Here is a 12878-nt window from a genome sequence, read left to right as displayed (position 1 = left end):
ACAAGGACACCTAGGAGATTACAAAGGAAAGAGCCTCGATGAAATACAAGTCGATGTGAATGGTAATTAACTTTATATTCTTGAAGACACAATATATGACATTTAGTCTTCCGCATTCAGAAAACAACTATTTACCATGTAAAACATAGGGCAGTAATGGTGACGGGATGAGAGATAATACTACTGTTGTATACTCTTGCAGATTGCCCATAGTTTCAGCTTTCCAAACTCACTTTTTTATCAATTATCATTTTAGAGACCATTGACATAGAGGGACCTTTAGCAGAGGACATTGAAGGTATGTGTATACGATGTTCCTAAATTGATTCTAAATGATCCGTTTTAGATATTTTGTGTATTGTATTGTGTAAGTTATTTCCCTCTCCAGATGTCAGTATGCTAGGAGATGATGGGTCAGACGATGAGGTCAGCATGTCATCCACGCAAGAATGTACCTCCACATCACAAAGTCAAAACCAGGGAGTGTCTGCAACCGGTGAGCTTGAACGCAATTCTTACCTTTCGTGCATTTCACACAGCACGTGGCAAAAATTTGAACATCAACAACTCCACCTCCCTCCTTTGTCCCACCCACCTCTTTCTCCTGAAACTCTGTCAGGAGACCTGTCTGATGCAGAGGCTGCACAATCAGTCAAACACAACCCCAGTTTTAAAACTGAACACTGCATCAGTACTGCCTGAAATTACAAGTAGCATTAACTTCGAGGTTAGCGTGAACCCACCTGTTGCTTATAGGTTGCTCTAATCTCTCGGCACAGACTTCATACAGGGATAGCACTGCTACTCCAACACGTCCCTGTCACTACAGAACATCTGGAATGTGCGCGATAAGGTGATGCAGGACAATTCCCTGAGCACATTATCCAAGTCTGCTTCATGGCCGTACCATGGGTGCAGCAGGCGTAATGATATGACGCAGCGCCTAAAAATAGTCCCCAGCTTGGTAACTTCTTCCAACGTGACCGGGACTAAGTTTGTCTAACCTATTAGACCTATTTTCAGGCGGTGCGTCATATCACTACGCCTGCTGCACCCATGGTACGGCCGCACAGTTCCTTGATTATTACGCCGGAATGAGAGTATAGTTCCTAGCCATATAGGCTTAGAAAATCGCAACTTTTCATTTTCCGTCGATCTTAGTACACGGTTTAACTACAGAAGAGTCAAGTTTTAAATAGGAAAAATATTGAAACTCTTTGGTCATTTTGAAAGAAATGCTACTGGACTAGTCTGAATCAATGATCTATGCTAAGCTATGCTAAAAGTGGTACCGTCAGACCCGGAGTTCGGCTGAATGGATTCTAAAACGGTAAAACTCATCTGTTTAACTCTGGGGGAGTTGTAAAATGAGCATATTTCCGAAAAAAGTGGAGTATCCCTTTAAAAACGGTGGTTGCTAACAAGTTGCTAAAAGGGACTACATCCTTTGGCGGGGACTTTAGACGTCATCATGACAAACAGGAAATCTCTCATAGCCCGTGTTTCAGCCTCACAGTCTTAGAAGTTTACCTTTCAGTTAATATACATAACGTTATATATTTAGTCTATTCAAATTGTAGTTAAAGGTAACCGATTACCAGTTCTTTATTTCTGTGGAGAGACTGTAGTTCGACAATGGTGTTTTTTGTCCCAAGATGCAACCACAAGTCGTCGAATGAAAGATGCTCGTTTTACCGTTTTCCGTCCGATGTTACCCAGCGGAGACTGTGTTCGTGCCGTAAGGTAAGCTCACACAACGATGGGTGGGTCCTGCACCCTGATATTTGTGAACTTGGCTTTTACCCACTTATAATAATATGATTGTATTTGTAAACAGCATTAGTTAAGGCATTAGGTAACAATGATATTAATCTTTGTTATTTTAGTAGTAAATGTTAATTATATTTAATGTGCTATATAAACGTGGACAGATCAATGAAGAAGATTAATGTAAATGCTGAAAAACTCCATTCTAATTTAATACAAATATTTTATTGTGTGACTTTGTAATTTTAATCTGTAAAGGTGTTCCATAAAACTAACATTGCTTATTTTGAATTTATCCTTAGACGAGCTGACCGGAAGCCCAGTGTCCATTCTCGCATCTGCAGCTGTCATTTTCCTGCAGGGGAAAAAAATGTCCCTGTTTTGTTTTTATCCACAAATGATGTTCCCACTGGACAAATTTGGGAAGATCATTCACACTCCCTGAGACAGGATAGCGCTGATGTGCCTAAAAATGTTCCACCACCCATGGATGAAGAGGAGGAAATGGCTACACAATTGAATTATCAGTTTTTGCAATTAGTATATAGTTTGTTTTTAGTTTACTTATTTTATGAAAATAAAGATGTTTACTACAACTCTTGCTGTAAGTTTTCTGTGGCTCAGTGATTAGAGCATTTTGTTAACTGTGCAAAAGGTTGCGAGTTCAATTCGCAGAGAACACGCTATGTATAGCCTTAATGCACTGTAAGTAGCCTGTCTGACAAATACCAAAAATTAAATGTTAAACTATTGTATACTACTTGTATACTATTGTAACTACACTCCAGTCAGCTCACAGTAATGTGAATGTGAGATAAAATTTACTACACTGGCTCTCACATTGAGGCTTGGTAAATTTTTTTACCTTACCAGGTAAAAATATATAGAAATTGTTAACAAAATGAGTATATATGGTTTATTTAGGGAACATATATGGTTTAATTCTAATATATTCTAATAAGCATTTGTTGATGCTATTGGACAATTCTCTTTAATTTCAACATATACAGTACCAGTCAAAAGTTTGGAAACACTACTATTTTTAATGCTTTTGAAAGAAGTCTCTTATGCTCATCAAGCCTGCAGTAAAAAAAAAAAAAAAAAAAAAAAACAGTAATATTATGAAATATTATTACAATTTAAAATAATGGTTCTCTTTTTTAATATACTTTAAAATGTAATTTGTTTTTGTGATGCAAAGCTGAATTTTCATCAGCAAGTACTCCAGTCTTTGGTGTCTTATGATCCTTCAGAAATCATTCTAATATGCTGATTTATGATCAATGTTGGAAACAGTTGTGCTGCTTAATATTTTTTTATAATCTGAGATACTTTTTTCAGGATTATTTGATGAATAAAAAGTTAAAAAGAACTGTATTTATTTAGAATAGAAATATTTTGTAACAATATACACTACCGTTCAAAAGTTTGGGAACAATAACTATTTTTTTTTAAAGAAATTAGTTCTTTAATTCAACAAGAATGTGTTAAATTGATAAAAGGTGATGGTAATGATTTATATTGTTAGAAATGTTTTTATTTTGAATAAATGCTGTTTTTATGAATAAATGCTGTTAACGTTTTACTCATCAATGAATCCTGAAAAAAGTATTCCAAAAAAATATATTAAACCGCACAACTGTTTCCATCATTGATAATAACTGAGTATCAAATTATCATATTAGAATGATTTCTGAAGGATCATAAGACACCAAAGACTGGAGTACTTGCTGATGAAAATTCAGCTTTGCATCACAAAAATAAATTACATTTTTAAGTATATTAAAAAAGAGAACCATTATTTTAAATTGTAATAATATTACATAATATTACTGTTTTTTGTTTTTTTTTTAACTGCAGGCTTGATGAGCATAAGAGACTTCTTGCAAAAGCATTAAAAATAGTAGTGTTTCCAAACTTTTGACTGGTACTGTATAATACAACTATTATATTAAATGTTTGGAATTTAACTGTGTTATGCTTGTTCAGAGATTATTTGTATACAGTAGTTATCTTAAATACATAGAACATTTATAACTCCTCTATCTCTCCCTAGTTTTACTTACCGAGACTCGATAAACCTTGTCCCTCATGCTGGCCCGTACAATACCGGCAAGTAAACCAGCATCTAAGCTGCACTGTTCTACATGTCCAGATTTATAGTGGTTCTCTCCTCGATCTATGGTTTTTCTAGCGTCTAAGAAAAAGGACATAAGATTGGAAAATGATACGGCCATAGCTAACGTTAGTGCTTCTGAGATGGTAAAAGCGCTTTTTTTTTTTCTGGCGAATTAGCAAATGGTATGCAAACATACAATCAAACATAATACAGTGCAAGATAACCTTTAAAGTTTATTTTGGGGCACAATGATCAGGCATAATAATCTTAATCACAAAGAAAATAATATTAAGGTTCATATAAACTAACAAAATAACAAACGATTTTTAATCCAAAAAAAATCTCAGAGAGGCACGCATAAACAAAAATAGTTTCTAACATTTTTGGAAAAAACGAATGGGCAATATTTCTCATGAAAAAGTGGATAAGTGTTCATACACAGCGCAGATCATAATGAGCGAAAATAAAGAAAACTTGCCAGTTCTGCTCCCTCATTCTTGTCCTCCAGGCGATTCTCTAAAGCTTCGAGCTCTTCTTCAGTGTTTGCCGGCTTCACTTCATAACTTGTTCCAGCAGATGAGGTGGCAACGTGAATTGTATCCTTGATTTTGACAAGGAGCTGAAGAACTCTCTTCTGGAATTCTAGCCAAAAAAGAAGCGACCAATTATTATTTTTATGGACAGACACTCTTGGCCAGGGCTGAATGATCTGGTTTAAAAATAAAATAAAGAAGGGAAATTGCTACAGCAGGTATTACAAATGAAGTATAATTCTAAGTAGTGGGAATGATCAAGAGTTTTGCTGATATTTCTTCAATTTGCCTTGAGGACAGCCTACACCCTCTCGGTCCCTGTTTTAGAAAGTTCAGCAATCATCTGACAACCCCTAGGGCAGACAACATGCATATAGTCCAGCACAAACGTTTGTATGCACTGCAAGCCTGCAGCGATCAAGGGTGAACAACCAGTCATCTTCTGTTCTAGCATCAATCTTCTCCTGTGTCTGGTAGTTGAATACAACCCTGTTACGTAACACCAAGAGCAGCTCATCAACCAATGTGCGTGTTGCCTTATTTTTTACAGCCCATTTTGCCAAATCACTTCTTAGATCACTTGATTCCTCCTCGGACAAAGTTCCAATTTCCGAATCACTTTCACCATCACTGTCTGAACATATAAAAACTAAATATTTTTAAGCTTAAATGTTTTATAAATAAAATCATTAACCCTCTACCGCATGGTGTTGCCATATGGCAACATACTCTTTCTGTTCATTTCCTTGCCACTGTCTCTTTAAGAAAACATTCTCGTGTTTTTTGTTGGAATGAGAAGACCTTAGTTTAGCCAATGATGTGCTTTGGTTAAGTCACATGACATGCAGGGTTTTTTTTCTGGCGCGATTTCTGACAGACTGCGTCTCTTGTCGGTAGTTTCTGAAAGCAAATTTAAACGTCATTCAGAAACAAGGACCAGCCCATATCACAAACACACAAAAAACGGAAACTTCACCTCAGGTAAGTTATGATGACATATTCACCACTCAAAAAAGTTTTTATGAAATTAGTTTTTGGTAAATCGATCAAATGTCTATGTTGCCAAGCGGCAACACTGTGCAATAGTGGAATGACATTTTTGCAATAGTTTAGCTAGCCAGAAAGGTCAGCTGCAATCTGTTAAGCTGTAACAATAACAATATTAATGCCAGTGATATAATGTTTATTAGTCATATGTTAAGGACTGCCTAGGCATTTGTATTATGGAAAAAAAAATCTAATTTAAATGGCATTTTTACTTTTGATTAGATACAGTATGAATACAGATATATCAGTGAGCACTGCCATATTCTATGGCAAGGTAAAGAAGAGAAGGGCAGAACTAGCTCTTCCTGCAGATGAAAGTGAGGATGAGATAGGATTTAGTGACCATGAGGATGATGTGGATTGGACAGTAGATGGGAGCAGTGATGGAGACAGTTCAGGTATGTTAGCTCAGAAGCAGACAAGACAGGTATTAGTCTAGCAAACAGTGTTAGCTAGATTATTCTGATGCATCTGGATACGTTAGACTTGTTATTTATTAATTATAATATGTATTGGACCTACTGTATTTTGTCTGTCAACACAAACACTGTATTGTTTTGAATACTTTTTAATCCTTTCAGCAGATGAAGAGCTGCAGTTTGAAACTGAAGAGGGAATTGTGCCAGCAACCGAAGAGAGAGGTACATAAATGCTATCTATTGTTATAGAGAACTGTGTGTGTGTGTGTGTGTGTGTTCATGTTTTTTCTATCCTGGTGGGGGACTTCAACCTGAATGCACACAGACTCATGGGGACTCGTGTCACCGTGGAGACCTAAATTGAGGAAACAAGCTTATAAATCATACAGGATGAGTTTTTTTTGAAAATGTAAAAATGCAGAAAGTTTTGTGTGATGGGTAATATACAGTTTGTAGTGTATACAAACCATTACATCTATGGAGAGTCCCCACAAAGATAGTGAACCAGACGTGTGTGTGTGTGTGTGTGTGTGTGTGTGTGTGAGTGATGGGTAGGTTTAGGGCTAGGGTTAGTGTAAGAGGAGAGAATATACAGTTTGTACAGTATAAAAACAATTACGAGTCCCCGAGTACTTGTGCAGAAAGTGACAAAGAGACAGAGTTATGGGTCAGGTCAAAGAATAGGTCCAGAAATCGAATCATCCGTAGCTTCCTACATGTTTTTCACATAACATTAATGCATGTTTGCTTATGTTTCATTAGATCAAGAAGAGGTTAGAGCTGCCCTGTGCCCACCATTCCAAAAGACGAAGAACCTGAAATGGAGGAAAAAGAGGAGCACTGCTGCCGTTCCAGGATGGAAGGGCAGCCTCCCTCATGCTGACCATGTTAAGGAGCCCATTGAATACTTCAGGGGTCTTCTGAGCAGAAACACAATTGAAAATATGGTGTTCCAGAGCAATCTCTATGCCATCCAGTGTGACCCAACCACGCCCTTGAATGTCACTTTTGAGGAGATAGACCAGTTCATGGGGATATGCCTTCACATGTCTGTACATGGCTTGCCACCAGTGGTGTAGTCTACGTGATACGCAGGTATACGCCGTATACCCACTAGAAAAGGCCAAGGATTTCCGTATACCCACTTAAAAAATCGTGAGGATACGTAACAACTTCGTTTTGTGTCAGAACTTTCACTTTCATTCATAAATTCACCCCGTCTGTGTTTGCGAAGCGACACCGAATCGCGGAATCCAGTCACAAATGGAGCTTTCTAAGCGAACGTCACCGAATTTGGCTATTTTTGAATGAATAAATCAAAAGTAGGGCTGTACAATGAATCAAATCTCGATATGGACTAGTGTCTGTGAATATTAAAGTTAAAAGAGACTGCAATTGTTCTCCGCGTCTCTGGGATGAATGAGCGCTCAGTGTGTGCTCCACTACACACACACACACACACACACACACACACACACACACTGAAGCACGCGTGATCACGCTCGTGGTGTTTTCAACGTTTCACTGTATTGAGACATGAGCTACTACATGTGCACTTCATCGCAGAGCTGCTATGAGAGTCACTTCACGAGAATTTCACCATTTCATTTGATAAAAGTCATTCATTCGTTTCATATACAAACACATAGAAACTGTTATGTCTTTACGACAACCTGTCAAAATAAAAGTTCGGTATAACTTGAAGAAATTATAACAGAAATATATTACTATTGCACAGTATAGTATACTTCAAGTAGGCCTAATAATAATAATAATAATAATAATAGTTTATTTAAACACACAGAAACTCAAATGTCTACAACACACCAAAATAAAAGTTTGGTCTAACTCAAAGAAATTAGAAAGAAATTGCACAGTAAAATGAATAAAAATAATAATAATAATAATAATAATAATAATAATAATAATAATAAAATCTATTAAAACGTTATTTTAAGGGAATATCACAGAAGTTTTCATACATGTTTTAATTTAAAGAGTAAACTTGCCAAAACAATAACACCATTTTTTTTCTCAAAAACACCATTTCTAAAAGTAAATTTGTATTTGTGCCTATAATGTTTATTTATTTATTTATTTTTTTAATTGTCAGCTGATAAAACCTGTGCTTCAGGGGCCATATTCATATAACATCTAAGGCTAAATGTAGCTCTTAACTGGCTGAGTTAGATGGTGATTAACACTAAACAGTAGAAAATCAGTCCAGTCTCCCCAGCTGTAAATGTCATTGGCTGTTAAAGTCTTATGTTGCTTAAGTTATAATAAATTGACATGTTGATAACACCTAATATTTCATAATGCTCTCAATTACATGTCGATGCATACTGTATGCATTAGTGAGTGTGGTGGGGTGACGGTCTGGGATGGGTGAGTATGAGGCGGGGGGGGGGGGGGGGGGGGTATATTACAGTATACTCACTACAAAAAACTAGACTACACCACTGCTTGCCACATACCCGAATGTTTTGGGGCACAAAGACAAGAGTGGATTGTGTGGCTGACACAATGTCAATGAAAAGATGGGAGGCTATCAAACGCTTTCTACACTTTGCCAACAATGACGAACAGGTGCCTGCTGGACAGCCTGGCTATGACAAGCTGTTCAAAGTGAGGCCACTCCTAACAGCTTTACAGGAGAGTTTTAATCACATCCCAATGGATGAGCACCTATGTGTTGATGAGCAGATTGTACCATTCAAAGGTAAAAGCCAGCTGAAGCAGTACATTCCAATGAAGCCGAAGCGTTGGGGCTACAAGATCTTTGTGCTGTGTGATCGGAATGGCATCGCCTACAATTTTGATTTCTACACTGGTCCAATCACTTCAGCGGAGGGTTTTCCAGACATTGGTGCCAGCGGAAATATTGTTTTGAAGTTGGCCTCGATTGTGGTGCAGTATATGTCCCACAAAATGTTTTATGACAACTGGTTTTGTGGTGTTGATCTTCAGTTGCAGCTTGAGAAAGTAGGGATCCACAGTGTGGGAACTGTAAGACAAAATCGTCTGGCTGGATGCACCTTCACAGAGGACAAGGTTATGAAGACCTACAGACGTGGAACATATGAAGAAAAAGAGACCACACATGACGGTACAGCACTAACAGCAGTGAAATGGTTCGACAACCGCCCAGTTACCCTCCTAAGCACATTTGCAGCAGCCACTCCAACCTCAAATGTGGAGCGGTGGGACAAGAAGAGGAAGGAGGTCATTACAGTGACGCGTCCAAACATCATTCAACTCTACAACGAAAGCATGGGTGGGGTGGATCTCATGGATTCTCTCATTGCTCTTTACCGCACCAAAATCCGCTCAAAGAAGTGGTACCACCGCATTGTGTTTCATATGTTGGACTTGACCACGGTGGAAAGCTGGCTGCTCTACGGCAGAGACTGTAAGGATGTGGGGCTCACACAAAATGCACAACTGAGTCTGCTTGACTTTAAAATTGACATTCCTCACTGCCTTTGCAAAGAAAACAAGGGAGGGCTGAAGCGCAAAGGTAGGCCCTCACAGAGCACTGAATCAGCTTTGGATGGGAAAAAACATCGGAGACCTGCCTGCCCACTGCCACCACAGCCAGTACGACTGGACCAGACCAACCACTGGCCTACCATGGTGTCTCAAAAAGGCAGGTGCAAGTATCCTGGCTGTAAGGGTATTGTTAGGGTGAAGTGCACCAAATGTGAGGTGTACCTGTGCCTCACCTCTGAAAAAAACTGCTTCGTGAAGCTTCATACAGAAAAAAGGTGAAGTTTCAAGGATTATGGGATGGGGGTCATGTTCAGTCTTTCTCTCATAAGATTGGGTAATGTTGAATTTCCATGAACTGCAATGTTTTTATGTAAATGGTTTTATGTCAATGTTGTATGATACATGATGAACAGTATTATATTTGATATTAACTGTATACATTTGCAATTTAATAATATTAATAAAAAAAATTATGAAATTCAAAGAATATAAAGCATTATTCAGTTAAAAAGAATGGAATAAATAGAATCAGTTGGAAGAATCATTTGTTGGAAAGTATGTATAAGGTGTTGTTTATAAGTACTGTGTTAAAGCTTATTATAGCACAAATTGAATCAACACAAACAACAAAAATATTAACTATAAGTAAATTTACACTTATTCTAAGTCATTTCCACTATTGTATGTTGTTGCCGTATGGCAACATATCATAAAGTACCTTAGAATAATATTTTTTTTTTTTTTAAATTCTACAGCACTTCAAGTTAAGCCATTCTAAGAAAAGAAAAAGAGTCAAATATTTTTTTATATAGGTCTAGCATAATGCGTGCGGTAGAGGGTTAAAAATTGAAAATAAGTCATAAACATTCAATCAAATGAGGTAGGCTGTGCTCATTTTTTAAATATTATCTTCCACATCAACCTGTATTTACATTTTACAAAAATGTAAATATTTTAGTTTTAAGGGTAACAGTTACTTTCCGATTCAAATAGATGGTTGGGTTAGGTATGGGGACAACTCACCGTTGAAGGATGTGTTCTTCCAAATCTCTGGAAAAGAGAAGGAAGAAGAATGAAATCTCAACCTTATTTTTAAAGTTTGTGGATGGAAAGTGTGTCAATGTACCACCATGGCCTAATGGTTAGAGAGTCAGACTTGTAACCCGAATTATTAGCCAGGGCCCATCCGTAGTTGTTGAAACATGGGTTTCCTGTTTACAAACATTACAGGGTGTGCGTGCATACCAGAGGCAGAAAGCCAGATTGGTGAGCTACTGCAACAAACTTAAGTTTGAAGCTTTCCTTATTGTTTGTATAACTGCTGACTCAATAAAACGTGATTTTAGTCGGATCTCATTGTCTGTCTTTAATTTTGCAGTGTTACTGTGATGTGTGAATTAATACTGTACTGTAAATCAAAGATTTGATCATGGATTATGTGGGAAGCCTTAGTAGGCTACCTCCAACTGTGCTGATTATTCATTCGGTTCACATCACGTCACTGTAGCTTTGCGCCGCCATCACGGTCTCAGTAATGCCTGCAATATGTTGTGCAGTTGGCTGCAACAACAGCTGAAAGAGGAACCCTGAACTGGTATTTTATTCTATACCAAAAGAAAAGGATAGAATAGAGAATCATTTATTTAAAAGTCTTGAAGTCTCATGTTGGTTTGTGGTTAATTATATTTCCATTATACTCTCAGTGCCCAACATTATACAGACAGATTTCGACAGATAATGTTTTTTCTTCATTTTATTTGTTGGATCTGTTTAAATGTTAAAGCACTTTATCATGGTAAGTTAGTAAGATTTGGAGTTGTTTTGAATATAACTGTCTGTCTTGTCTGTCTGTTAGTTAATACTTACCTAAATCTAATAAATATTTTTCTGAAGTTCATAAAGATATTGTCTTCGTCACATGCGCTTTAGATGTTATTTTGTGTGAGTAACGTTAGCTCTGCAGACGCATAATCTCAGCCTTGAAATGCATATTAAAGGACTAGTTCTTCCAAAAATGATAATTCTGCCGTCATTTACTCACCTTCATGTGCAAATCCTTAAGTTTACTTTCCGTGGAAGACAAAGGGACTTTTTTGAATATATAGCCTAATGGAGACTCTTCTTGTCGATGTAATGAAAGTCCCGCTCTCTTTTCAGGGAGAAGTAGTTCTCACTCAGCTCTCTATATTGTCTTTCGAGTCAGGGGAAAGCTCATCTAAAGGAGAGAGAGAGAGAGAGAGAGAGAGAGAGAGACACACACACACACACTTTACTAAGGAAAGGCAAACACATTGTGTAACAAACTAACAGTGTCAATTTATGAATGAATCAAAATTAGGAGTTTGGCAAACCTGCAGCTGATTCCAGATCAGGCATGACACTAGGTCTCTCATCGGGAGCTACCTACAACAAACAGCAGAGGAAGGCATATCAACATTAAAATATCAGCAAACTAGAAGCATAAACAATCTAGGCTGCTTTCGAGAGAAAACAACATATACAGGCAAGACACAGAAACTGGCAGAAAAAAAAAAACTGTCAAACAAATGAGGTCAAAATATTTATGGTAAAAAATAATGGTAATGGTAAAATAACAAAAAAAAAAAAAAAAAAAAAAAACCATACAGACCTTGACACCTTTCCAGCACTGTCTTTGGTGATGCTGATATGAGGGAAAATGGAGGTGTGCACAAACTGTGTGCTTGATGTCCTTGCATGTTTCTGTTGTACTGTTCATTCTAAAACCTGTAGAAATTTCCCGCACATATTGTTAATGTATAAATAAATAAAAATATCCTTAAAAAAAAAAAACTGCAGGATTCCTGTAGGTTATTTTTCTAAGGAAAACAGTTTAATTCACACCTATTAACATATGGATGCATCTTGTACTTCTCTTACATGTTTGATTTACTTTCAATTCTTAAGATAGATTTCAAAACTGCATTTTCAAAATTATAAAGCTCCTTTAACAAAACAAATGTGCAAACGCGTTAGTCAGCTCTGGGAAAAACGCTCACAATCCCACAAATTATCATACTATGATAAAAGCATACATTTCCACATATTATTCCATATACTACTTACCTCTCTCAACCATTTGTACATCAAAACAGAATGCTGCCAGCCACCATAAAGGATGCCACGCGTTGATAGTAAACTCGTATCTGTGGGGCATGGTTCTTCGCTTGTATGCATGCTTATTGGTAACTCGCATATGATCGCCACCTATGGGTTGTTGAATATGTATTATGTTATGTATGTTTCCCTTCCAGGTAACCCAACACTGACTGCACAACCGATTCATTTTAATTGTTAATTAATTTTGTAAATCTAGCCAATTTAGTTAACATATTTATATTCTAAAGTTTATATATAATTATATTTATTAAATTATTGTGGTATATCACTTTCTTGACAAGGTAACGCAAGGTATCATTATAAAAATGTACATTTAAAAAATAAATAAAAAAATAATATACATTTGTGCGCGTGCCAAGCCCG

General features: G+C 37.0%; 1 long non-coding RNA gene across 5 annotated transcripts; it reads right to left on the bottom strand.

Annotated features, from left to right (window-relative positions):
• Positions 1-3810: 3810 nt before the first annotated feature.
• Positions 3811-12136, bottom strand: LOC311081517. 5 transcript variants are annotated; one of them, XR_014605903.1, is made up of 5 exons: positions 12007-12136; positions 11729-11780; positions 11419-11526; positions 4365-4528; positions 3811-3964 (listed from the first exon to the last, which is right to left on the bottom strand). It is a non-coding gene; the product is annotated as an uncharacterized lncRNA (long non-coding RNA). The 5 variants fall into 5 exon arrangements; XR_014605902.1 differs by having other exon boundaries at positions 3811-4528; XR_014605904.1 differs by lacking the exons at positions 3811-3964; positions 4365-4528 and adding an exon at positions 10407-10427.
• Between the last annotated feature and the right edge of the window lie 742 nt (positions 12137-12878).

This window comes from Abramis brama, assembly GCF_963993115.1.
Source record: "Abramis brama genome assembly, chromosome: 4".
Taxonomy (NCBI): Eukaryota; Metazoa; Chordata; class Actinopteri; order Cypriniformes; family Leuciscidae; genus Abramis; species Abramis brama.
Note: the sequence above shows the minus strand (reverse complement) of the source record. Positions and strands in the feature narration are given on the sequence as shown.